Source organism: Bos javanicus, chromosome 16, assembly GCF_032452875.1.
Source record: "Bos javanicus breed banteng chromosome 16, ARS-OSU_banteng_1.0, whole genome shotgun sequence".
Lineage (NCBI taxonomy): Eukaryota > Metazoa > Chordata > Mammalia > Artiodactyla > Bovidae > Bos > Bos javanicus.
Genome location: NC_083883.1, coordinates 69,567,350 through 69,591,703, shown reverse-complemented (window position 1 = coordinate 69,591,703; position 24,354 = coordinate 69,567,350). Strand labels below are relative to the sequence as shown.

Here is a 24,354-nt window from a genome sequence, read left to right as displayed (position 1 = left end):
CTAGGTGCTTATTTCCACTTTATTTTGAAAAAAATAAAAATTCACTTTGTAAGGGTGTAAATGGAAGCAAAATTATTTTGAATAAACTTATATCACCTTAGCAATTTCAGCATTACAATTGGTTTTTGTTCATTATACTTTTATTAATAAAATATGTTTCTAAAATTATTTGGTGGTAATCATTTCATTAAGGAAGCATAACTCTGAAGTTGATTCCTTACTTATGAAAACTATTAATGTTTGAACACAAAATTTCATCAACACCTGCCAAATGTCCTTGATGTTAAATACTAGCAGTTTCCCAATTATTATTCTGCCTTATATCTATGTCACAAATAGTGAAAGTTGTTCTGTTTTTAAGAAACCAGCAAAGGGGAAAAAAGGGAAAAAAATTAAAGACAAACAAGTATGCTACTTGATGCTACTTTTTAAACTGTAGCATCAAGAGTTCCTGAAACATAATTACAACTTAATCTACACCTAAAAGTTCTTGACAAATTTAAACAATTTTAATTCCTGAGGAAGAGTATTTAATCTGCAATGTGTATGACACACATTACCACATTTTAAAACTTGCAGTTTCCAAAATTCCTATTATCCTAGTTTTACTGGTAAGAAACCAGGTTTATTGAATTTGAGTCATTTGCCCAAGTTGGCATGGCTAAAAAAATGTGGTCTGAGGTCTATGGCTTTCCATTTACTCTGCTTGTTACAACACACATGGACATTCATGATTATCTCAACTTAACACTCCTGTCACTGGGGTTCACAAGAATCGACTCCTATTCCCTGGTTTCCAAACTCTACATTATTTAAGGCTAAAATTTATTCATTTATTCACTCATTTGTCAACACATATTTAGTGCATAGTATTTATGAGATTAAAATAGTTAAGGGAGTTGAAATATTTAAGATGCCTCTCCCTATTTCCTGTCTCCAGAGAATTAAGAAGATGTGCATTCCACAGTTTCTTTTCTGAAATAAACAAACCCCCAAAAGCTCAAAATAGCACCTGAATTTGTTTTCATTTTAATTTTTATGTCAGGTCTGGGCTAAGTTGGACCAAATTTGAGGGAAAACCATTGACTTGCAGTCAGCTGAGACATGATTTAGTTAATTTCATTGGCAAATTGCCTCCCTGACTAAGGAAAAGTCAAGGCCTGAGCATGTCTCTGGCCAAAATGATCTTTCTCTTCTGGAGGACATGGCCTTGCCTTTGCTAAAGCAAAGGAACAAATTTAAGTTAAAAAAGAACTTGAGGGGAAGAGTTTTCCTTATGCTTCAGTGGAAGTTGATGTTGAAACGACAGGTGTAATAAACTATGAAGAGTAAAAGAATAGTTGGGAACAAGGCTGTATCATTTCTCAATCTTTTCCAACTTTTTAGATTTTTCAGATATACTGTTAGTCTTTACTTGTAAAATTGAGACACATATAACAATACCCAACTCTTAAAGCCCATTTTACCTTTTTCTACAGCTCTGTCAGGATTCTGAGGGGACACATTTGGGGTGGGGGTATGAGTTGGGCTATTAAGTGACTTTAACAGTCAGAAAAAAAGTTGTAAAGTCAAGTCTTTGGGCTTGAGCAACTAGATTTCCATTATGTTATGATCTAGTTATATTTACCTCACTGGCTTGTTGCTCCTTTATCCCACTAATGAATTTTGTGTATTCATAAAATATTACCCAAGAGGAGATGGAAAATGATGAGATATTTTATGTAACATCCCCAGAGAGGAAAGCAAAGAAAAGGAAGAACAAACAGTAAAATCAGAGGAATAACCAAGGCAAAGATTCAGGATTCTTGCATAAATTACCAATTAGCTTCTCTTGAAATTCTAATTTATTCTTTCCTCACTTTGCCTTTCCTTTTCCTAATTTTTTTCTTTCTCCTTCCTTTCTCAAATATTTCCTTTCTTTTCTCCTTCAAACTTCTGCTTTTTGGGGTAATGGTAATAATTATAGCTATCTATTATGTGCACTGCAATGTAAATTTTTAAGGGGGCAGGACCAAGGTTCAAATATAGGTCCTCTTGACTCCCAAACTCCACATCATGTTGCCTCCTTATTGTAATCCCAAGGAAGAAATTAATGTTTGATTTATCTTGTTAAAAATAAAGTGCAGATTGCAGAAATGCTTGTAATGTTCCATGTCATTTTGATTTGCATTCAAACAAAAGAAAACCAAACTCAAAGGAATCATAAGTGAAAGTCACTCAGTTGTGTCCAGTGCTTTGCGACCCAATGGACTATACAATCCATGGAATTCTCCAGGCCAGAATACTGGAGTGGGTAGCCTTTCCCTTCTCCAGGGGATCTTCCAAACCCAGGGATCAAACCCACGTCTCCTGCGTTGCAGGCGGATTCTTTACCAGCTGAGTCACAATCATATGGTCCAGCTTTTCAAATGTTAAATGACATGGCAATATACAAAATAAAGATTCAGAAATAATCTTCACAATCAGAATACAAATACAAGCTAGAGAAGCCAAACGCATAAGTTGTTGAAAACAAAGGACTGACCATAAGCCACAGAACATTTACATTTATGTTTCTAAATAGCTCTCATTCATTATACACTAAGATACAATTCTCATCTTCAGCTGAATTTAAAGTAGGAGAAATTTCTCATTTGTTAGGGTAACCGTGTTGAATCAAAAAGCAAATTTACATTTTGTTAAAAGATAAAGGTGCTTCAAGGCTTCCCTGTACAAATGTGGCAGAGATTCAGCGTCAACAAATCCTCCCCACTCTCTTGTCAATGTTTGTTTCTTCATTAAATTGCAAACAAATTAGCAAATTTTCTTGTGTTAATATTCTGGCAATGACGACTGGCACTTACTGTGGATTTACTCTTTTGAAAGTCCTCCCATCAAGATTTCTGGAGAAAATAAATTGTGTTGGTTACTACGAAGCTTAATTAGAGCTCAACTGAGTGGCAATTCACATCTAAAGCTTGATTACACATAGCATCTATTGCTTTTGTCTAATAAGTGCTTTAAAAAATAACTTATGAACATGAAATTCACATAACATAAAAAGAACCATTTTGGAGTGAACAATTCAGTGGCATTTAGCACAATAACTGGAGAAGGCAATGGCACCCCACTCCAGTACTCTTGCCTGGGAAAATCCCATGGATGGAGGAGGCTGGTAGGCTGCAGTTCATGGGGTCGCTAAGAGTCGGACACGACTGAGTGACTTCACTTTCACTTTTCACTTTCATGCATTGGAGAAGGAAATGGCAACCCACTCCAGTATTCTTTCCTGGAAAATCCCAGGGATGGGGGAGCCTGGTGGGCTGCCGTCTATGGGGTCGCACAGAGTCGGACACGACTGAAGCGACTTAGCAGCAGCACAATAACAATGTTGTAAAACCACCACCTCTGTCTAGTTTCAAAACATTTCCATCACTCCAAAGTAAAATCCCTATCCATTAAGCAGTTCCTCCCAATTCCTTCCCCTTCCAAGCCCCTGTCAACCACCATTCTGTGTTTGATCTCTGGATTTCACAATATGTAATCCTTTGTGTCTGGTTTCTTTCACTCAGTATAATGACTTTGAGGTTCATCCACATTGCAGCATGTATCAATATTTCATTCCTTTTCTTTCTCAGCTTTCAGTTCAGTTCAGTTCAGCTGCTCAGTCGAGTCTGACTCTTTGCGACCCCATGAATCATAGCACGCCAGGCCTCCCTGTCCATCACCAACTCCTGGAGCTTACTCAAACCCGTGTCCATTGAGTCCGTGAAGCCATCCAGCCATCTCATCCTCTGTCATTCCCTTCTCCTCCTGCCCACAATCCCTCCCAACATCAGGGTCTTTTCCAATGAGTCAACTCTTCACATGAGGTGGCCAAAGTATTGGAGTTGCAGCTTTAGCATCAGTCCTTCCAGTGAACACCCAGGACTGATCTCCTTTAGAATGGACTGGTTGGATCTCCTTGCAGTCTGAGGTACTCTCAAGAGTCTTCTCCAACACCACAGTTCAAAGGCATCAATTCTTCAGTGCTCAGCGTTCTTCACAGTCCAACTCTCACATCCATGCATGACTACTGGAAAAACCATAGCCTTGACCACACAGACCTTTGTTGGCAAAGTAATGTCTCTGCTTTTGAATATGCTATCTAGGTTGGTCATAACTTTCCTTCCAAGGAGTAAGTGTCTTTTAATTTCATGGCTGGAACCACCATCTGCAGTGATTTTGGAGCCCAAAAAGATAAAGTCTGACACTGTGTCCACTGTTTCCCCATCTATTTCCCATGAAGTGATGGGACCAGATGCCATGATCTTAGTTCTCAGCTTTACTGAGGTATAATTGACAAAACTGAAATATATTTAAAGGGTAGAGCATGATGATTTCATATCCATATACATCATAAAAGGATTCCCACAATCAAGGTAACGTATCCATCACTCTCATCATGTTATATATTTATTTTTTGTCTGTGTGCATGTGAGAACACTTAAGATCTATTATCTTAGCAAATTTAAAATACACAGTACAGTCGAATCGACTATAATCACCACGCTATATGTTAGACCCACAGAACTTATTCACTTTCTAACAATGTTTGTACTCTTCACCAATCTCTTCATTGAAATAATGAAAATACCTGGCAACCACCATTCTATTCTGTTTCTGTGAGTCTGATTTTTTTCTTTGTAATAAAAATGCTCCCTGTTCCCCCCCCACCCCTCCTAACCTCCCAGTGCAGCCAGGAGCTGGCCAGCTGCCTTCGCATGGAACATGCCCAGACACAGAATCCACAACACCACACAAGGGCCAACCCGGAAGAGGTGCCTACCAGGGGACAGGCAGGGGCTCAGGATTGCCAGCGCCATTAGGTAGGCCCCAAAGAGCATGTCCAGTATAGAGAGACCTGAGTAGAACATTGGTGGTCAGGAAGCAGGTGAGGGAGTTGGTGGCACAGCCGAGAAGTACCAAATCCTAGGCCAGGCACCCACAGAGCGAGCAGAACTAGCTCTGCACAACACCAACATACCCTTGATCAGAGCGTTGGTGGTGGCCAGGAGGTGGGTAGGACCAGTAGAGAGCAGCTGAAGACCCTGATGCTGGGAAAGATTGAAGGTGGGAGGAGAAGGGGATGACAGAGGATGAGATGGTTGGATGGCATCACCGACTCAATGGACATGAGTTTGAGCAAGCTCTGGGAATTGGTGATGTATAGGAAGGCCTGGCATGCTGCAGTCCATGGGGTCACAAAGAGTTAGACACGACTCAGAGACTGAACTGAACTGAACTGAAAGCCCACAGGGTATGGGCTGGGGGTGAGGCCGGCCGCTTGGCTGGATGGCTCCCGCAGAGGTAGGCCTCCACCATCGCTCCGGGGGCTCCCACCCGCAGCCGAGGCCCTAGGGCCTCTGGATACAGCCGATAGTCACCACAACAGCAGCAGGAGACCATGAAAGGCAGCAGCTGGATGGGGACCCACTCAGGCCTTTGTCCTGGCCAGCTGCCTCCACAGGGTCACCACCAGCAGGCCCAGCGCCACAGGCACAGAGAGATAGGAGCGGAGACTCCAAACTGCGGGAAGGTCTTCTACCACCAAAGGTGACTCCACCGAGACCCCGTTGACAGCAGCCCATGAACAGGTGCCAAAGAGGTGGGTTGGCACTAGACGGCCCAGCGGGGTGCTGCTATTCAGCCCAAGGCTTGAGGCCTTCGGGACAGGCAAAAGTCACTGCCATCTCTTCTTTCCCCAATTACGGCCAAATAAGACGCTTTGGCTCTTCTGGGAACCTAAGACCACTACAAGAAGCACCGACAGCCTGTGCTAGGGTCACCCCACCGCAAGGCTGGCAGGCAGGGGGCGCAGGAAGGCGTCACAGCTCCAGGGGAGGATGACGAAAGAGGAAGGTGGTTTCTGGGTCTGAGCTGCCAAGACTACCATCACCACACTCACCACCACGTCACGGGGTGAAGACTCCAGGACAAAGCCACACCTCAGAACCCACACAGACTTCCCTGGCTTCTGGCTTCCGGGATATCCGAGAAAGGCAGGCCCACTCGGGCCTGGGGGCGTGGCCCTGACGGGCACCGCCCCTCGGCGCGTCAGGGGGCGGTGCAGAGCCTTCTCTGCTCCCATCAGTCACTGCGTGCTTCCCGACCTGCGGCTTAAGGAGGCACCGGTCCGTTCAGAACTTGTGTGGCCAGAAAATGCAGCCGAGCCTGTGCAAGGACCCCAACTCACCGTCCTGAACTCTGAGAAGCCACTGGGTCAGCACGCCTGGGCATCGTCCAGTGCCCTTGTGAGTTTGAGTGTTTAAGATTCACATATAAGTAATATAATGCCTTGTCAAAAATTAATTGCCCATGTATCTGTGGGTTTATTTCTGGGCTCTCTATTATGTTTCACTGATCTATGCTAATAGTACTATTTGGGTTACTGGAACTTTGTAACGTCTTTTGAAATCAGGTCCTGTGATGCCTCTAGCATTGTTCTTCTTTTTCAAGATCGTTTTATCCATTTGGGGTAATTTGTGGTTCCATGCTAGTAGTAGGATTGTTTGCTCTGTTTCTGCGAAAAATTCTACTGGAACTTTGCTAAGGATTGAACTGAATCTGTAGATCACTTTCAGTACTATGGACATTTTAGCAGCATTAATTCTCCCCATCCATGAGCACTAAGTATCTTTTCTTTTATTTGTGTCTTCTTCCATTTCTTTTGTCAGTGCTTTATAGTTTTCAGTGTATAGATCTTTCACTTCCTTAGTTGAATTTATTCCCAATTATTTTATTTTTGATGCTGTTTGTAAATGAGATTGTTTACTGAGTTTCTTTCCCATAGTTTGTTGTTAATGTTTTAAAAATGTGACTGATTTTTATATATTGATTTTCTATCCTACAACTTCACTGCATTTATTAGTTTCAAACAGATTTTTTTTGAGGTGGGGGGGAATAGAGACTTTACATTTTTCCATGTCTGCTAGTGACGTATGCACTCAGATTCCTTCTAGAAAAATCTGGGAGATGGGGGTTTTTGTCTGTTTCCCCTGGGCTGAACCTGGGGGATAGCTTTGAGAAATACTTGCACACCCATTTAAAAACTGCTCTATGTTTGCTATAGTCCTGTGAGACTGGTGCAAGCTCCATTGGCTCTCAGAGGTAGATGATTTGGGAACCTTTGGGTGGCAACCTTAAAAGTTGAAGTGCTATATTTGTAGTCCAAGCCCTTCACTCCTTAGGGAGAAGCTGGACTTTGGAGTTTCACTCCTGATTGCAGAGGTAGGGCTGGAGGTGGGGTTTATGGTGAGATGGTTTTTAGCCTTTTTCACCTGCTTCAATGTGGATAATTTTTTTGTCATCTGAAATGGAGGGGTCACTCAACTAGTTGATGGATTTCGCTCAGAGAGAACTGCTCTGTGCATAGCTATAAATTTGTCTGTGGAAGGAGGGAAATTCAGGATCAGGCTATGTCTCCACCTTGGTGATGTGACACCACAATTATCCCTTCATTCTTTTTTATGGCTTAATAATATTTCATTGTGTGCTTCTACCAAGGTTCGTTTATTTACACATTTGTTGGTGAACATTTGGGCTGATTCCACCTTTTGGCTATTGTGAATAGTGAAGCTCAAATACATGTTTTTAAACATTTTTTTTTTTTTAATCAAAGCTGTATAAGCACATAGTTTTAAAGTCAGATGGCGGCATGAGGCCTCTTATGAAAGGTAGCAGTTCCCCGAACAGTCCTTCCACCACTTTGGTGCTGAGTTTTTTTGCTCCCTAAAAGTTGGCGGGAATAGGAACTATTCACAGCTTTGTGTGATCTTTGGAAATTATTCTGCTCCTTTCTGTTAGTTCTTTGCTTAACCTTACACACGTGTGCCAACCAGTGCTCAGCCTGCAGGGTCTGCGGGGTTCAGGTGCCCTCTCTCCGCATAGTGCCTCCTCTCCTGGTCTTGACCCTGCGAATTCTAACCATCTAGGCCTCCCCCAACTCAGTCTCTTCTCCTCACCTTTGGGCTCTGTTTAGCATACCTCCCCTTTCCTTGCAGCCTGAAAAGTGCCTGAGTCTGGTCCATCTGTATGGCTCAGAGATACCATGGGAGGTGATGAGGTAAATGCTCTTATATAGCACACAGGAGATACCTGTATCTCCTGACATGTCAAATTATCATCTGAGAATCAAATGTAGAATTTATGTCCTCTTGTGAAAATGGCTCAGTTGTGTCTGACTCTTTGAGACCCCATGGACTACACAGTCCATGGAATTCTCCATGCCAGAATACTGGAGTGGGTAGCCTTTCCCTTCTCTAGGGGATCTTCCAAACCCAGGGATCAAACCCAGGTGTCCCTCATTGCAGGTGGATTCTTTACCAACTGAGCTATCAGGGAAGCCCCTGATATGTCCTCTTAGGAGTATATTAACTGTCAATCTTTTTTTTTTTTTTTTTATTAACTGTCAATCTTAAGTGGAGGAGTTAAGGAAGCACCTGTTAGCATTATAAAACCTTCTTTTAAATTGTCTTACCCCATTCTTGTGTATGTCCAAGGATTTTTACAAGGTAAAATAGAAAGATACTTCACCAATCATTTTGCAAGAATGGCAATAGTTATCACTTTCAGTTCAGTTCAGTCACTCAGTCATATCTGACTCTTTGCGACCCCATGAATTGCAGCACGCCAGGCCTCCTTGTCCATCACCAACTCCCGGAGTTCACTCAGACTCAACGTCCATCGAGTCAGTGATGCCATCCAGCCATCTCATCCTCTGTCATTCCCTTCTCCTCCTGCCCCCAATCCCTCCCAGCATCAGAGTCTTTTCCAATGAGTCAACTCTTCACATGAGGTGGCCAAAGTACTGGAGTTTCAGCTTTAGCATCATTCCTTCCAGGGCTGATCTCCTTTAGAATGGACTGGTTGGATCTCCTTGCAGTCCAGGGGACTCTCAAGAGTCTTATCCAACACCACAGTTCAAAAGCATCAATTCTTCAGCGCTCAGCGTTCTTCACAGTCCAACTCTCACATCCATGCATGACTACTGGAAAAACCACAGCCTTGACTAGACAGACTTTTGTTGGCAAAGTAATGTCTCTGCTTTTGAATATGCTATCTAGATTGGTCATAACTTTCCTTCCAACGAGTAAGTGTCTTTTAATTTCATGGCTGCAATCACCATCTGCAGTGATTTGGGATCCCAAAAAAATGAAGTCTGACACTGTTTCCAGTGTTTCCCCATCTATTTCCCATGAAGTGATGGGACCAGATGCCATGATCTTTGTTTTCTGAATGTTGAGCTTTAAGCCAACTTTTTCACTCTCCTCTTTCACTTTCATCAAGAGGCTTTTTAGTTCCTCTTCACTTTCTGCCATAAAGGTGGTGTCATCTGCATATCTGAGGTTATTGATATTTTTCCCGGCAATCTTGATTCCAGCTTGTGCTTCTTCCAGTCCAGCATTTCTCATGATGTACTCTGCATAGAAGTTAAATAAGCAGGGTGACAATATACAGCCTTGACGTACTCCTTTTCCTATTTGAAACCAGTCTGTTGTTCCATGTCCAGTTCTAACTGTTGCTTCTTGACCTGCACACAGGTTTCTCAAGAGGCAGGTCAGGTGGTCTGGTATTCCCATCTCTTTCAGAATTTTCCACAGTGTATTGTGATCCACACAGTCAAAGGCTTTGGCATAGTCAATAAAACAGAAATAGATGTTTTTCTGGAACTCTCTTGCTTTTTCCATGATCCAGCGGATGCTGGCAATTTGATCTTATCACTTTAGCCAATGCTTTTCCTAATGAAATCTCTTAGATTCTAACACTTCAACTATCAGATTGAAGTGAAAGTGAAAGTTGCTCAGTCATGTCTGACTCTTTGCGACCGCATGGACTGTCCATGGAGTTCTCTAGGCCAGAATACTAGAGTGGGTAGCCTCTCCCTTCTCCAGGGGATCTTCCCAACCAGGGATCAAACCTAGGTCTCCGGCATTGCAAGCAGATCCTTTACCAGCTGAGCCACAAGGGAAGCCCCAAAGTACTAGAGTGGGTAGCCCATCCCTTCTCTAGCAGATTAAGCCATTGCTAATTGAGTAACCCTGAGACTCTTTTGCTTGAAGGAGTGTTATGAACTGCCAGGGAGATGCAGTTTTGCATATCAGTTTGTAGCAGCTCAACTCTTATTGACCTTTGACTCTTTCTGGTCCTTGAATTAAACATAAAGATAAAACTTGTGACTCATCTTGATTTTAAATTTTGGATGCTACTAGGAGCAAATTTTAAAATAAACATTGCATTTTAATTTGCTTATTTTTCTGAAGTGGCTGAATTGAACATTTCAGATTTTAGAACCCATAATTCATTTCTCTGTGGTTCAAACAGAAAAATGAGCAGGGGGAAAAAAAGTCTTTGTTATTTTCGCTCTCTGTATTATCTAACATGTCCAGTGAGATCATTTTGAAAAGGTTAACGGACTTGGAAATTTACAAGATGTTCTTAGTTTCATGTCCTATTCGGTTCTCCCAGGAGAGGATCAGGAAGCCACTGCCCCTGTTAGCCGTCAGTATATCTGACCTGTGGAACCATTCAAGTAAAACTGTACTGAAGCAAAGGGGAAAGAGTAATAAAGGTAAATAATACCTATCTAGAGTTATGGCAAACACAGGAAAAAAATACAATGTGATTCCTGTATATATGATATTTTCAGTAAGATACTATAAATCAGAGAGATACAAACATTAGAAACAATACAAAATAATATATAATTAAGAGCTCAGTTATGTGGTGTAAGTTGTAAACACTAGAAAGATTCAGAGAAAGCCGACATTGGTGTGGATTTAGAGGAAGTGAGATAGGCAACAGAACGTTCGGAGAGTTTATCATTGAAGGGAAGTTAGAATTCGTTCAGAAACCAAGAAGAGGGAGGGCATGTTGTCTAGATGAAGCAGCACCCAGCAAAGATGAGGAAGTGACAAAGGATTTCTTGCCCAGTAGGAATTGGCTGGATGAAAGTGTGATAGAGAAGATCCATAATATGGGCAGAGAATTGAAGAAAAGGTTTTCATGGTGATAGAACCATTAACCCACCAAAATAGTTGTTTGTGTTGGAAACAATTTTTTCCTAACTGCAAATTTTGTAAAATATATCTGACGCTGGAGGGGGTAAGAACAAGTAATTCAGCAGTTCTGGTGGGCTGCATCCTGGCTTAGGCCCTCACTGGCTCTGTGATCTTGGGAAGATTCCTTGATTTGTTGAGCTTCGGAAATCCCTGTAGCCTGCCCTCTGTCTGCTTATCTTGCTGTGCTTCCTATTTTCCAACATACACATAGGAAAAGTTGATTTCTGCCTTGGCCCATAAACCTCATTCTTTATGTCTTTTATCTAGGTTAAACTTTTTAATTAAAAAAAAAATCCTCCCTATTTATTGCATGTTGATGAATCCTGGACGCCTTTGCAGGTTATATGAGCTCCCTCTTTTCTGGTCTCTTGTTTTGAATCTATAGCATACCCCATTCAGTCCCTACTCATAAAGTCTCTCGTACTATATATGTATTTCCCTAGTGGCTCAGTTGATAAAAGAATCTGCCTGCAATGCAGGAGACCTGGGTTCGATCCCTGGGTTGGGAAGTACCCTGGAGAAGGAAATGGCAACCCATCCCAGTACTCTTGCCTGGAGAATTCCATGGACAGAGAAGCCTAGTGGGCTACAGTCCGTGGGATCACAAAGAGTTGGACACGAATGTGCGACTAACTTTCTTTCTTCTTTCTTTCTATTATGTGATATAGGTGTGTGTGTGTTTGTGTGTCTCACACTTGGTTACATGGTTTTTATAGCTATGACTTTGACATAATACTGAACTCAAAAGAGATGCTCATTGTGCATGTGTCAGTTAATAGGTTAATATTCTGAATTCTTGGTTACTTACTTTGACATTCTTAAGGATTGTTTGGGAAATAGTTACACAGCTGTGTTTTTCTTCCTAAAACTTTCCTTTCATTAGTAGAACCCTCGAACACTATCTTAACATTTTAATTATATATTAATGTTCACTCCTTATATAGTGCACTTTAAGAATTGTCATATATTAAAGTAATTGTTATCACATTCTCTAAAATTGTATTATCTCTATAAATGCCTATTCTTAGGCATTTATCAATATATTAAAAAAATCAAGCTTTTGCTACTAAAACTATCATTATGTAGATGATTATGATCATCTTAGAATTGAGATATAAAACATCTTTATGGAAGTTGAGTGGAATAATACATATTCCTCTTTTAATGTATAATTTTAAAAGATCTACAATATTTTTTGGTCAGTCAGTTCAGTCGCTCAGTTGTGTTGGACACTTTACAACTCCATGGACTGCAGCACCCCACACTTCCCTGTCCATCACCAACTCCCAGAGCTTGCTCAAACTCACGTCCTTTGAATTGGTGATGCCATCCAACCATCTCATCCTCTGTCATCCCCTTCTGCTCCTGCCTTCAGTCTTTCCCAGCATCAGAGTCTTCCAAAGAGTCAGCTCTTCACATCAGGTGGCCAAAGTATTGGAGCTTCAGCTTCAGTGTCAGTCCTTCCAATGAATATTCAGGACTGATTTCCTTTAGGACTGACTGGTTTGATTTCCTTGCAGTCCAAGGGACTCTCAAGAGTCTTCTCCAACACCACAGTTCAAAAGCATCAATTCTTCAGCGCTCAGCTTTCTTTATTGTCCAACTCTCACATCCATACATGACTACTGGAAAAGCCATAGCTTTGACTAGACGAACCTTTGTCCACAAAGTAATGTCTCTGCTTTTTCATATGCTGTCTAGGTTGGTCATAACTTTTCTTCTAAGGAGCAAGCGTCTTTTAATTTCATGGCAGCACTTACCATCTGCAGTGATTTTTGAGCCCAAGAAAATAAAGGCTGTCACTGTTTCCATTGTTTCCCCATATATTTGCCAAAAAGTGATGGGACCAGATGCCATGGTCTTAGTTTTAACCAACTGTTTGACTCTCCTCTTTCACTTTCATCAAGAGGCTGTTTAGTTCTTCTTCACTTTCTGCCATAAGGGTGGTGTCATCTGCATATCTGAGGTTATTGATAGTTCTCCCGGCAATCTTGATTCCAGCTTGTGCTTCATCCAGTCTGGCATTTCTCATGATGTACTTTGCATATAAGTTAAATAAGCAGGATAACAGTATATAGCCTTTATGTACTCCTTTTCCAATTTGGAACCAGTCTATTGTTCCATGTCCAGTTCTAACTGTTGCTTCTTGACCTGCATACAAATTTCTCACGAGGCAGGTAAGGTGGTCTCATATTTCCACAGGTCTCGTATTTCCACAGTTGGTTGTGATCCACACAGTCAAAGGCTTTGGCATAGTCAACAAAGCAGAAGTAGATGTTTTTCTGGAATTCTCTTGCTTTTTCTGTGATCCAGCAGATGTTGGCCATTTGATCTCTGGTTCTTCTGTCTTTTCTAAATCCATCTTGAGTATCTGGATGTTCTTGGCTCATGTACTGTTGAAGCCTGGCTTGGAGATTTTGAACATTACTTTCCTAGCATGTGAGATGAATGCAATTGTGCGGTAGTTTAAACATTCTTTGGCATTTCCTTTCTTTGGGATTGGAATTAACACTGATCTTTTCCAGCCCTGTGGCCACTGCTGAGTTTTCCAAATTTGCTGGCATATTGAGTGCAGCACTTTCACAGCATCATCTTTTAGGACTTGAATAGCTCAATTGGAATTCCATCACCTCCACTAGCTTTGTTCATAATGATGCTTCCTAAGGCCCACTTGACTTTGGACTCCAGGATGTCTGACTTTAGGTGAGTGATCACACCATCATGGTTATCTGGATCATTAAGATCTTTTTTGTATAGTTCTTCTGTGTATTCTTGCTACCTCTTCTCAATATCTTCTGCTTTTGTTAGGTCCATACAATTTCTGTCCTTTATTGTGCCCATCTTTGCGTGAAATGTTCCCTTGGTATCTCTAATTTTCTTGAAGAGATCTCTAGTCTTTCTCATTCTATTGTTTTCCTCTATTTCTTTGCACTGATCACTGAGGAAGGTTTTCTTGTCTCTCCTTGCTATTCTTTGGAACTCTGCATTCAAATGGGTATATCTTTCCTTTTCTCCTTTGCCTTTCGCTTCACTTCTTTTCTCAGCTATTTGTAAGGCTTCCTCAGACAACCACTTTTTTTGGTTTTGTAGCCACCTCATGCAAAGAGTTGACTCATTGGAAAAGACTCTGATGCTGGGAGGGATTGGGGGCAAGAGGAGAAAGTGATGACAGAGGATGAGATGGCTGGATGGCATCACTGACTTGATGGATGTGAGTCTGAGTGAACTCTGGGAGTTGACGATGGACAGGGAGGCCTGGCGTGCTGCGATTCATGGGGTCTCTAAGAGTTGGACACGACTGAGCGACTGAACTGAACTGAAAAGCAGCTAAATTAAAATAATTTGCTAAATAATGATTTGCTAAACTCTTAAGAAACTTATTAGAATAAATGTTGAAAATTATACCCAAATTATTAATGTAGTTTTAATGTCAAAGCAAATGGATGCATTTTCTTCATGTAGCATTTTACTCTCCAAATTTTGTCTATATTGGTGTATGCCAGCATGCTGGGTGCTGCTGCTGCTGTTAAGTCACTTTAGTCATGTCCGACTCTGTGTGACCCCATAGATGGCAGCCCACCAGGCTCCCCCGTCCCTGGGATTCTCCAGGCAAGAACACTGGAGTGGGTTGCCATTTCCTTCTTCAATGCATGAAAGTGAAAAGTGAAAGTGAAGTCACTCAGTTGTCTCTGACTCTTAGCGACCTCATGGACTGCAGCCCTAGACCAGGCTCTTCTGTCCATGGGATTTTCCCAGCAAGAGTACCGGAGTGGGGTGCCATTGCCTCACCTCAGTTAATGTCTAACTCTTTGTGACCCCATGGACTGTAACCCACCTATCCATGGGACTCTCTAGGCAACAGTACTGGAATGGGTTGCCATGCCCTCCTCCAGGGGCCCTTCCAGACCCAGGGTTCAAACCTGTGTCTCTTATGTCTTTTGCATTGACAGGCAGGTTCTTTACCACTAGAGCCACCTGGGAAGCCCATCTATATTAGTATGTTTTTATAAATGACTCAAGCGAAAATAAACCTCTTCTGTTAAAAAAGATTATACTGCTTGTGTTTTCTTGGGAAAAAACCCAACCCTTTCACATGCTTCTTCAAATTGTACAAGTTATCAGGCTGAGATAGCACAGTAAATCAACCAAAAAAAAATTTAGTTATTTTTTTGAGAAAGTGATCCATGTATATTACTTAGATAAGTTAAATAAATTATGAATAACTAATGCATGGGTGTGGTTCATAATTTAGATGGCTCAAAGAGAGATACAATATAAAACAAATTTGGTACTTATCCTTCTTTACCAGTAACCCAATTTTCTATCTGAGTCATCTGCAATCAGTTTTATTATATGTCCTTCTAGAGAGAAAGTCTATATTTACAGATATATAATTATATACATAGTCTTCTTTTCATAGTATACAATACAGTTTTTCTTTTTTTAAACAAAGAATTTATATTGGAGATTGTACAGTTTCAATGTGGTGGTTGTGGTGGCTATTTTTTGATGTGTTATATATATATATGTCTTGAGCCTGGTGGACTACAGTCCATGGGGTCACAAATAAGTTGGACACGACTGAGCACGCACACACATACACACACATAAACACACATATGTACCAAGGTGTATTTACCCAGTCCGCATCAATGGGTTGTCTGCAGCCTTAAACAGTCTTTTGTTCTTGCTGAGTGAATAGCTTTGCACTTGCAACGTTGAGTACATGTTGGAGCACTTCTGGAGGACTTATTTGTAGATGTCGAGTTCTTAGGACAAAGGAACCATGCTTTTTAGCATTTGGTAGACGCTGACAGACTAACAATGCAAAGTAGCGCTAGTTTCACACCAGTGAAGAGATAAGGGGCTGTTTATCCCTACCCTTACCAAAAAGTATCAGACTTTTTGATTTTTGGAGTTCTGTTTAATAAGGTGATACATAAGAAAATGCCAGGTATCTTATAGTTTTATTTAGAATTTCTTTTATTATGTGTGAAGTTCAATATCTTTTAAAATGTTGACAGCCATTTCTGTTATACTGTGAATCATCTATATCTTCTGATCATTTTTTTCTGTTGATCTGTTGGTCTTAATAGGAATTCATTATATATTAATGGTTAATGACATATTGCTGTAAATATTTGTTTCTGTTTTTTGCAATGAAGACATTTATTTTCTCTATGTGTTTGAAATTGTTAGTCTTTTCTCTTTGTCTTTTGGATCTTGTGTCATAGTTCAGTTCAGTTCAGTGGCTCAGTTGTGTCTGACTGTTTGCGATCCCATGGACCGCAGCACGCCAGGCCACCCTGTCCGTCACCAACTCCCGGAGCTTGCTCAAACTCATGTCCATTGAGTTGGTGATGCCATCCAACCATCTCATCCTCTATCATCCCCTTCTCCTCCTGCCTTCAGTCTTTCTCAGCATCAGGGTCTTTTGCAATGAATTAGTTCTTCACATCTGTTGGCCGAACTTAGAAAGGCCTTTTATACCTTAAGATGAAATAAAAAATATTTTTTTCCCTTGGTATTTGCTAATGGTTTATGGTTTTCTTTTCTACTTATTTAAAAAATGTTTTAAATCCTTGCTCCATCTGATATTTACTTGGATATAAAGAATAAAATGGCTTTGCAGGTGGCTCAGTGGTGAAGAATCTGCCTGCTGATTTAGGAGCTGTAGGAGAAGTGGGTTCCATCCCTGGGTCAGGAATATTCCCTGGAGGAGGAAATGGCAAACCACTCCAGTATTCATGTCTGAAAAATCCTCTGGACAGAGGAGCCTGGCAGGCTACAGTCCATGGGGTCACAGAATCAGACATGACTGAGCATGAGCAAAGAATGGAAGAGGAATGAAGTAGTTTTCCCTATATGGCTCCCCTGTTGATACAGCAGTATTTATTGAATAATAAATGTATCCAGTAATCAATCATTGTTTTCGGGAATAGAATGACACAAAGACCGCAGTGAATTTGCCCCTATTTTTGGATCCTTTGTTCTGATCCACTGATTATTGTACCTTTAAAATAGACTTCAATGTCTGGTGGGCCTACTGTGTCTAGTCATCATTTCTCTTTAAATTTTTTCAGAATTTTTTTTGTTTTTTTCCTCCCCATGGGAACTTTGGAATCAGCTTGCTTATATAAAAAATAACTCCCATTTTGTTTTATAAATAGTTGCAATGCTAATAAACATTTATTAAAGGAAAACTGGCATCTTGGTAACAATGAATTTTCCTATCTAATAATAGCATTGTATGTTTTCCCACTTACCAAGGTCTAATGTATCTCTCAGTCATATTTAAAATATTTCTGCATAGAAAGTTTGCATACTTGGACTAAGTTTATTTTTAGATATTTGATATTTTTGATACTATTTTGAGTGTCTTCTCCTCTAGTGTGTGCCTAGTGGTTTTACCTATTGTTTGAATTAATTTTGAACTCCATCCCCTTTCTGAATTCTTATATTTTTGCAGTATAATAGTTTTCTAGTGAATTCTCTTGGATTTTCCAGGTTTATAATGATCTCATCTTGAAAAAAATATACATGTTACTGATCTCTGGTGACTTTGGCCTGAATCGGCTTGAAGCAAGGTTCTCGGCCAGAGGTCAAGGTCGGGCAGAGGCAGGGAGAGCAGTGAGCCACCTGACCACCAGGGGCCGTGGTCAGTGGCGAGACCCCGGCCTGTGAGCTGTATAGAAATGGGTTTCCACAGAGAGATGGAAAGTAGTGAAACAAGAAAGTGTTTATTAGGAGGAAAAGAGTATGTATGCATAGACACATGGGGAGACTCAGAGAGAGTCATGCCCTTATGACACTTTGAATCACATTTATGGGGCTTTTCTTCTGGTTTCCTTTGGCCAGTCATCTTGCTTTGCCTGATTGTGAGTCCGTATTTGGTTTATCTCAGGGTCCTCCCATATGTGCACACGTATCTCTTAGCCAAGATGGATTCTAGTGATGAGGCCTATGGGTAGTCCACCTCACTTACTATGAGGTGACGCCCTTTTCCTTTTGACCTCCAAGGAGCCCTTCTGCGCATGTGTAGTCAGGGAGCCTGACTTCTTTCTTTCTTTTGGTTAATTGCCTTGCTTAGTAGGTTGAGAACTCTGCTAGTCAGTTGTGGCGATAGTTAACAAGCCAAGACTTATCCTTAATCTAATGAAAATTGTTGTTGTTGTTCAGTAGCTAAGTCATGTGCGACTCTGTGACCCCGTGGACTACAACTCACCAGGCTTCTCAGTTGTTCACCATCTCCTCGAGTTTGTTCAAATTCATGTCCATTGTTTTGATGATGCCATTCAACCATCTCATCCTCTGTCGCCCCCTTCTCCTGCCCTCAGTCTTTCCCAGCATCAGGGTCTTTTCCAAATGAGTTGACTGTTCGTATCAGAGAATAAAAATTATCTTACTGCTTTTGACTCTTCTAGAAAGCAATTCATTTCATCTATGTTTTCTTATTTGTTTGCACATAACTGAGAAGTCTGCTTTGATTTGTGTTGCCATTTTTGTGATTTCGTTCTCTTATCTTTATTAATTTACTATTTGTATGCAAAGAGCCACCTCCTAAAACTGAAAGTTCAAGTTTACTGGAAATAGGCAGCTGCTGGGCTGGCTTTTATATTCATGACTTTATTTATGGCATCTGGAGATTTGTTACTTTCTTACAAGCTCAGCAATGCATTTAAAAGTGTTTAAACTCTCTTATCTAGCATTTCCAGATGTTTTATGGCCCGTGGCTTTCAATCTCCTATATGCTGTTAATGGAAATCCTATGTGTTTTTAAAAGTTACCAGTATTTGTTTTTAGGAAGTGCTTTTCTTCAGCTACTCTTACCCCTTTGTCTCTTACTATATTTCTTTCATTCTTCTTCATTTTTGTTATTATTTCCATTTCGTAAATGGTGGATTTTGTTTTGCAAATACAATTTGTTTGCTGAATGTACTGGAATTGAAACATAATTAGAGAACCACAGAAAATACAATGCTTCATTTGCTACCTATTGTAAATGAATTGAAGTTGTCTTTTGAAAGAATTCAGAAGACATTGGCAGTGAGAACACCAGGTTCTAAGATGCCCAGCATTTAAATGAAACTCTTAACAACCAGTACTTTCTCAAACCGTAAAATATCTGTGGTCTCCCTCATGGCATTTTTCAGGTAGATCTTTGCATCCTTGAACATGTTGGGTCAAGGGCCCACAGGAAGAGTGGGTGAGGAATTGTAATGGGTGATCTTTCCAGTCCCTCCTAGTTCTGACACAAGTGCTCCAACACACTGCCCCGTGGCCTGGCTGTCACCCTAAGTGTCCCTTTGATGGCGTTATTGGTCGGCCTGCCTTGCATTGGGTCTGAATATAATCAGGACTCATTATTCGTAAAACCGCCTGAACACTCTTGCTCATTTTGTGGGGCTCCTGGGAAACATTTCTGGAGTTAAGTAGGGATGAGGAGAAATGCTAAAGCATTTGTTTTGTAGGATTTTAAATGATGAGTTCAGTTTTGAATTTTTCTGCTGTGTCATTTGTTAAATAGAAAATACACAGAAAGGCTCGTATGTAATAGTGCCTATATGATTTTTAAAAGTGATGCTTTTCATTTATTCATAGGTCACTGTTGAATCTTGAATCATTTTGAACCAAGCAGTGGGCTGGGGCCATGCTATTGGAGGGGCAGGGTATGCTGCGAAATCACCATGTTCAAATATTTAACAGCTTGACAGTCAATGAAAACGTCCTTGACCAAGAAGCATTCAGTATTGTCTGAGGTTCAGTACTGTATATCCACTCTCCCCTGATACATTTCTCACCCGTAGTTCTGAAGATCATGACCCCTGACCCCCTCTCTTTCTTTTCATCCCATACCCAGCCTGCCCTTCTGTCTGGTACGGTAGAGCACATGGCTTCATCCTTCCCTACTGCAGCCAATTCTAACCTCACTGCCAATCAATCTTCTCCAGTCATTCATTGGTCGTGTCCTGTCTGTCCTCAGAAAACTCCCGTGACTCTTCACGTCTGTTGACTACTGATCACTGCTATTTACTGAGCTTGCACTATACTCCAGTCACTGTGGAAAGCTGTTCCCATACACTTTCTGGCTTAAATATCACAAAAGCTCCAGTGAAGTCTGTTTTCCTGCCGCATCTAGTCCATAGATGATGAAAATGAAACTTACAGTGTCCTTTGTCCACCCTCATGCAACTTCCGAATAGTGGAGCCGGGAATGAGAATTTGCTTGGCTGGCTAAACATTTTGTCCTGGTTTAAAAAAGCCCTTTACAGTCTGCTCCAAATGCAACATAGTGCCTGACATGTAATTGTGACTCAGTAAATATTCGTTGATGAATAAATGAGTGTCTTTATATGTTTATCTCCATACTGTAGCAACAAAGGTCGGCTCATTGTTCTGCCGACCTATTGTGTCCTCTAGCTGAGTAACCCTTAACGGCTTAGGTAAGTATGTCACACCCCCCATCTCATGTCCTTTGGAAAGTCCAGTGTTCTCCCTATAGCTCTTATAAATATCTGGAGGTTCTTATTCGTACAGTCAGTTTTGATTCTGGGAGTCATATATTCCCCTCTTAAGAAAAAAGAGCCTCTTGAAAGAGGAGGCTTAAAACTGGCTTAAAAGCTGGCTTAAAACTCAACATTCAAAAAACGAAGATCATGGCCTCTGGTCCCATCACTTCATGGCAAATAGATAGAGAAACAACGGAAACTGAGAGACTTTATTTTCTTGGACTCCAAAATCACTGCAGATGGTGATTGCAGCCATGAAATTAAAAGATGCTTGCTCCTTGAAAGAAAAGCTATGACCAACCTAGAGAGCATATTAAAAGACAGAGACACTACTTTGCCGACAAAGGTCTGTATAGTCAATGCCATGGTTTTTTCTAGTAGTCATGTATGGATGTGAGAGTTGAACCATGAGGAAAGCTGAGTGCCAAAGAATTGATGCTTTTGAACTGTGGTGTTGGAGAAGCCTCTTGAGAGTCCCTTGGACTGCAAGGAGATCAAACCAGTCAATCCTAAAGGAAATCAGTCCTGAATATTAATTGGCCACCTGATGCGAAGAGCTGACTCTTTGGAAAAGGGAAAGATTGAAGGCAGAAGGAGAAGGGAATGACAGAGGATGAGATGGTTGGATGGCATCACTGACTCGATGGACATGAGTTTGAGTCAGCTCCGGGAGTTGGTTATGGACAGGGAGGCCTGGCGTGCTGCAGTCCATGGGGTTGCAAAGAGTTGGACACGACAGAGCAACTGAACTGAACTGAAGATTAGTTGTATTTTAAGTTTATATTGTTATTTACTACTATGTATTGTTAGTCAGTTTCTCATTTTATAAAGCACTTGATTAGTTGGTAACATCTTCAATGAAATGTATAATCTATATTTCCTTGAATCACTAACATAGTACCTTGGTCATATTCATGATTACTTGACTAGTGCTGGTTTTACCCTCTGGCCTCCAGCTCCATGATGGCAGGAGTCTTGTCTATTTTTGCTAAATATGGAATCCTTAGAGCTGAATGCAGGAAGACTCTATAACAAGTGCTCAAAAAATAATATTCATATTCATTTTGCATTCTAAGGTACTAGAAAAATGTACTGACTTTTGAAACAGACTTTGCTTTTGCCCCTTAATAACAACATGATCTTACACAAATTAATTAACCTTTCTGAACTCAGCTTCCTCATTTGTAAAATGAAATAATAATTGCTACCCACACAGGGTTGTTGTAAACGCTTTGCTCTTAGGGTGAGCATAATAAATGGCTTGGTTGAAATGAAAGTAGAATACAAATGAACTGTTACTGAGATTTATGTCGTGATCCAGAAAGTTCATTACAGAATAACATAAAAGTGCATTCCTTCTTGAAAAGTCCTAGAACACCATAAATCAAAGAATTATGGGTCACATCCTAGGACTCTAAAATATCATCTATACAGCGTTCTGCCTTACTGCTCTCTAATCCAGCATTTCCCAATGGGCTGGCCAAATATGATCGATGTTTAAGATGTTTATAGATGTTCTGTGCAAAAAAAGTTTTGTAGCAAAAACAAAATTTACAAGCACTAGATTAAAAATACTTAAGTGTTCTCTACTGCAGGTCTTCTCGTACCTTTTGATATGCCTTGAATATGGTGTAACTTGTAGCATTTTCTATCTTACTGTTATTATTTGCTTACATGCTGTAGGATTGATTACTAAGTGTGTTTCTAAGACTATCCTTGAGAAAAATTTAGGTTGATTAGGTTCTAGTCTTGTGTCAAAGTGCTGTAACCTATTCCAATGAACAGAATGTTCTTTAAAACAGGGATAAGAATACATTTATGAATAAGTGAGATAGGTGTTATTAGAAATCAGTGCTTTGTGATAATGACAGTTACTAAAATAATAATTGACTAACCAGTGTGATGCTTGGATAATGAAGCAAATAAAGTCAGATTTTAAATTTTTCCTATTTTCCCTGCAACCTCAAGCCTCAAACCACCGTTTCTCCCACCAAGTGTGGAAATTTTAATTGGTATGCTGGAGAGAAACTGACAACTTGTTTTCATTCTAAATGCATGCCTCTTGGAAGAAAAATTTAAGCATAACAGGATCCTTTAGGTGGAACTAGATATAAATAAATCAGACTATATCATCCTTCATTGCGTAGCTGAGAGATTTTATTTTTCACTCTTTACAGAGGTCAGAAAATGACAAAATTCCTATTCATTAGAGATCATATGTTGCAAGTTGAGGCCTGGTTGCCATTTTTAAAGTTTTGAGATTCTTTTCTGAATCTGAGAAATTGCTTCTATTTTTACATTGTGTTATGGCTGTGATTATCTTCTATTGGAAGCATTTTTAAGGTTTTTGTTTTTTTGTAGATACTGTCCTAAATAAACATCATTTATTATTGAAGTTTACTTTTTAATGACCTCCAAGATCTGATGTTGAAAAGTTGAGCTGTCCCCAAAATGGCTTGCTTGGATTCTTCATGTGATAATCTGAGATAGTGGGAACAGTGTTCTGCTGCTGCCTCTGCTGCTGCTAAGTCGCTTCAGTCGTGTCCGGCTCTGTGCGACCCCATAGATGGCAGCCCACCAGGCTCCCCCGTCCCTGGGATTCTCCAGGCAAGAACACTGGAGTGGGTTGCCAGTTCCTTCTCCAATGCATGAAAGTGAAAAGTGAAAGTGAAGTCACTCAGTCGTCTCCGACTCTTAGCGACCCCATGGACTGCAGCCTGGACCAGGCTCCTCTGTCCATGGGATTTTCCAGGCAAGAGTACTGAAGTGGGTTGCCATTGCCTTCTCTCTAATACCCTTTTTTCCCCCTTATATTTTTTTCTTTCACTTTCTTTTTAAGCAAAAATTTCTCAACTTTGCAATGGACTTTTCTTTCCTTAGGCAGAAACCAGCAATTAAGTTTTCTCTTTTATGAACTAGGCCTTGGGAGAGCAAGAACTGAGGATTTTCTGACACTGTTCACACAGTTTTCAATTATGTATGTACTTTAGAAAGGCAATATTCTATATCATAGGAAGATCTACAAGATATTTTTTCAATTTTCACATTAACTTACCAAGTAGGCAATTCAAAGGAAAAATTTTGTTCTGAAGACCTAATTTTTCTATCCAGAGGGCTTACTATTTATCAGACTATAAAATAATGATCTAATCATCACAGCAATTTTATAGATGGAAAAGCAGAAGAGCCAGGATGTCACCGAGGCCACAGCTCTTGAAGCCTGGCTCCTCTTCACCTCCTTCTAATTGACCAAGCCAGGTGTTCCAACATAGTCCAGGCGGATTTTTGCGGAAGAGACACTATGCCTCCCACTCCATCCCCCACCAGCCTGCTCTCTCCTTACCCCTTTTCTTGACCCTCAACTCCTGCCTATAAATTGGGAGTATACCTCCACTGCTGTGCTTAGTTGCTCAGTCGTGTCCGACTCTCTGTGACCCCATGGACTGCAACCCACCAGGCTCCTCTGTCCATGGGGATTCTCCAGGCAAGAATACTGGAGTGGGTTGCCATGCCGTCCTCCAGGTGATCTTCCCAACAGGGCTCGAACCCAGGTCTCCTGTATTGCAGGCGAATTCTTTACCATCTGAGCCACCAGGGAAGCCCATACCTCTGTTAGTATTGCAAATAAATACCTAAGTAGTGAGTAGAGGTAAAATGTGAAATTGAGGATGGGGCAGAAAAGTGACGCCTGTCTGTATTCCTTCCCAGCTCAGCCAGCCGTAAATACCTGGTTAATGGTGTAAACCCAGAGTAGCAAATGGCCCTGC

At 40.8% G+C, this 24,354-nt stretch overlaps 1 long non-coding RNA gene across 2 annotated transcripts in view; it reads left to right on the top strand.

The window, feature by feature from the left end:
- The first annotated feature begins 4,861 nt into the window (after positions 1-4,861).
- Positions 4,862-24,354, top strand: part of LOC133228118 (uncharacterized) — a 199,997-nt gene continuing 180,504 nt past the window's right edge. For both annotated transcript variants that reach the window (XR_009730071.1, XR_009730072.1), the window contains exon 1: positions 4,862-6,272. This is a non-coding gene — a long non-coding RNA (uncharacterized LOC133228118). The remainder of the gene's footprint in view (positions 6,273-24,354) is intronic.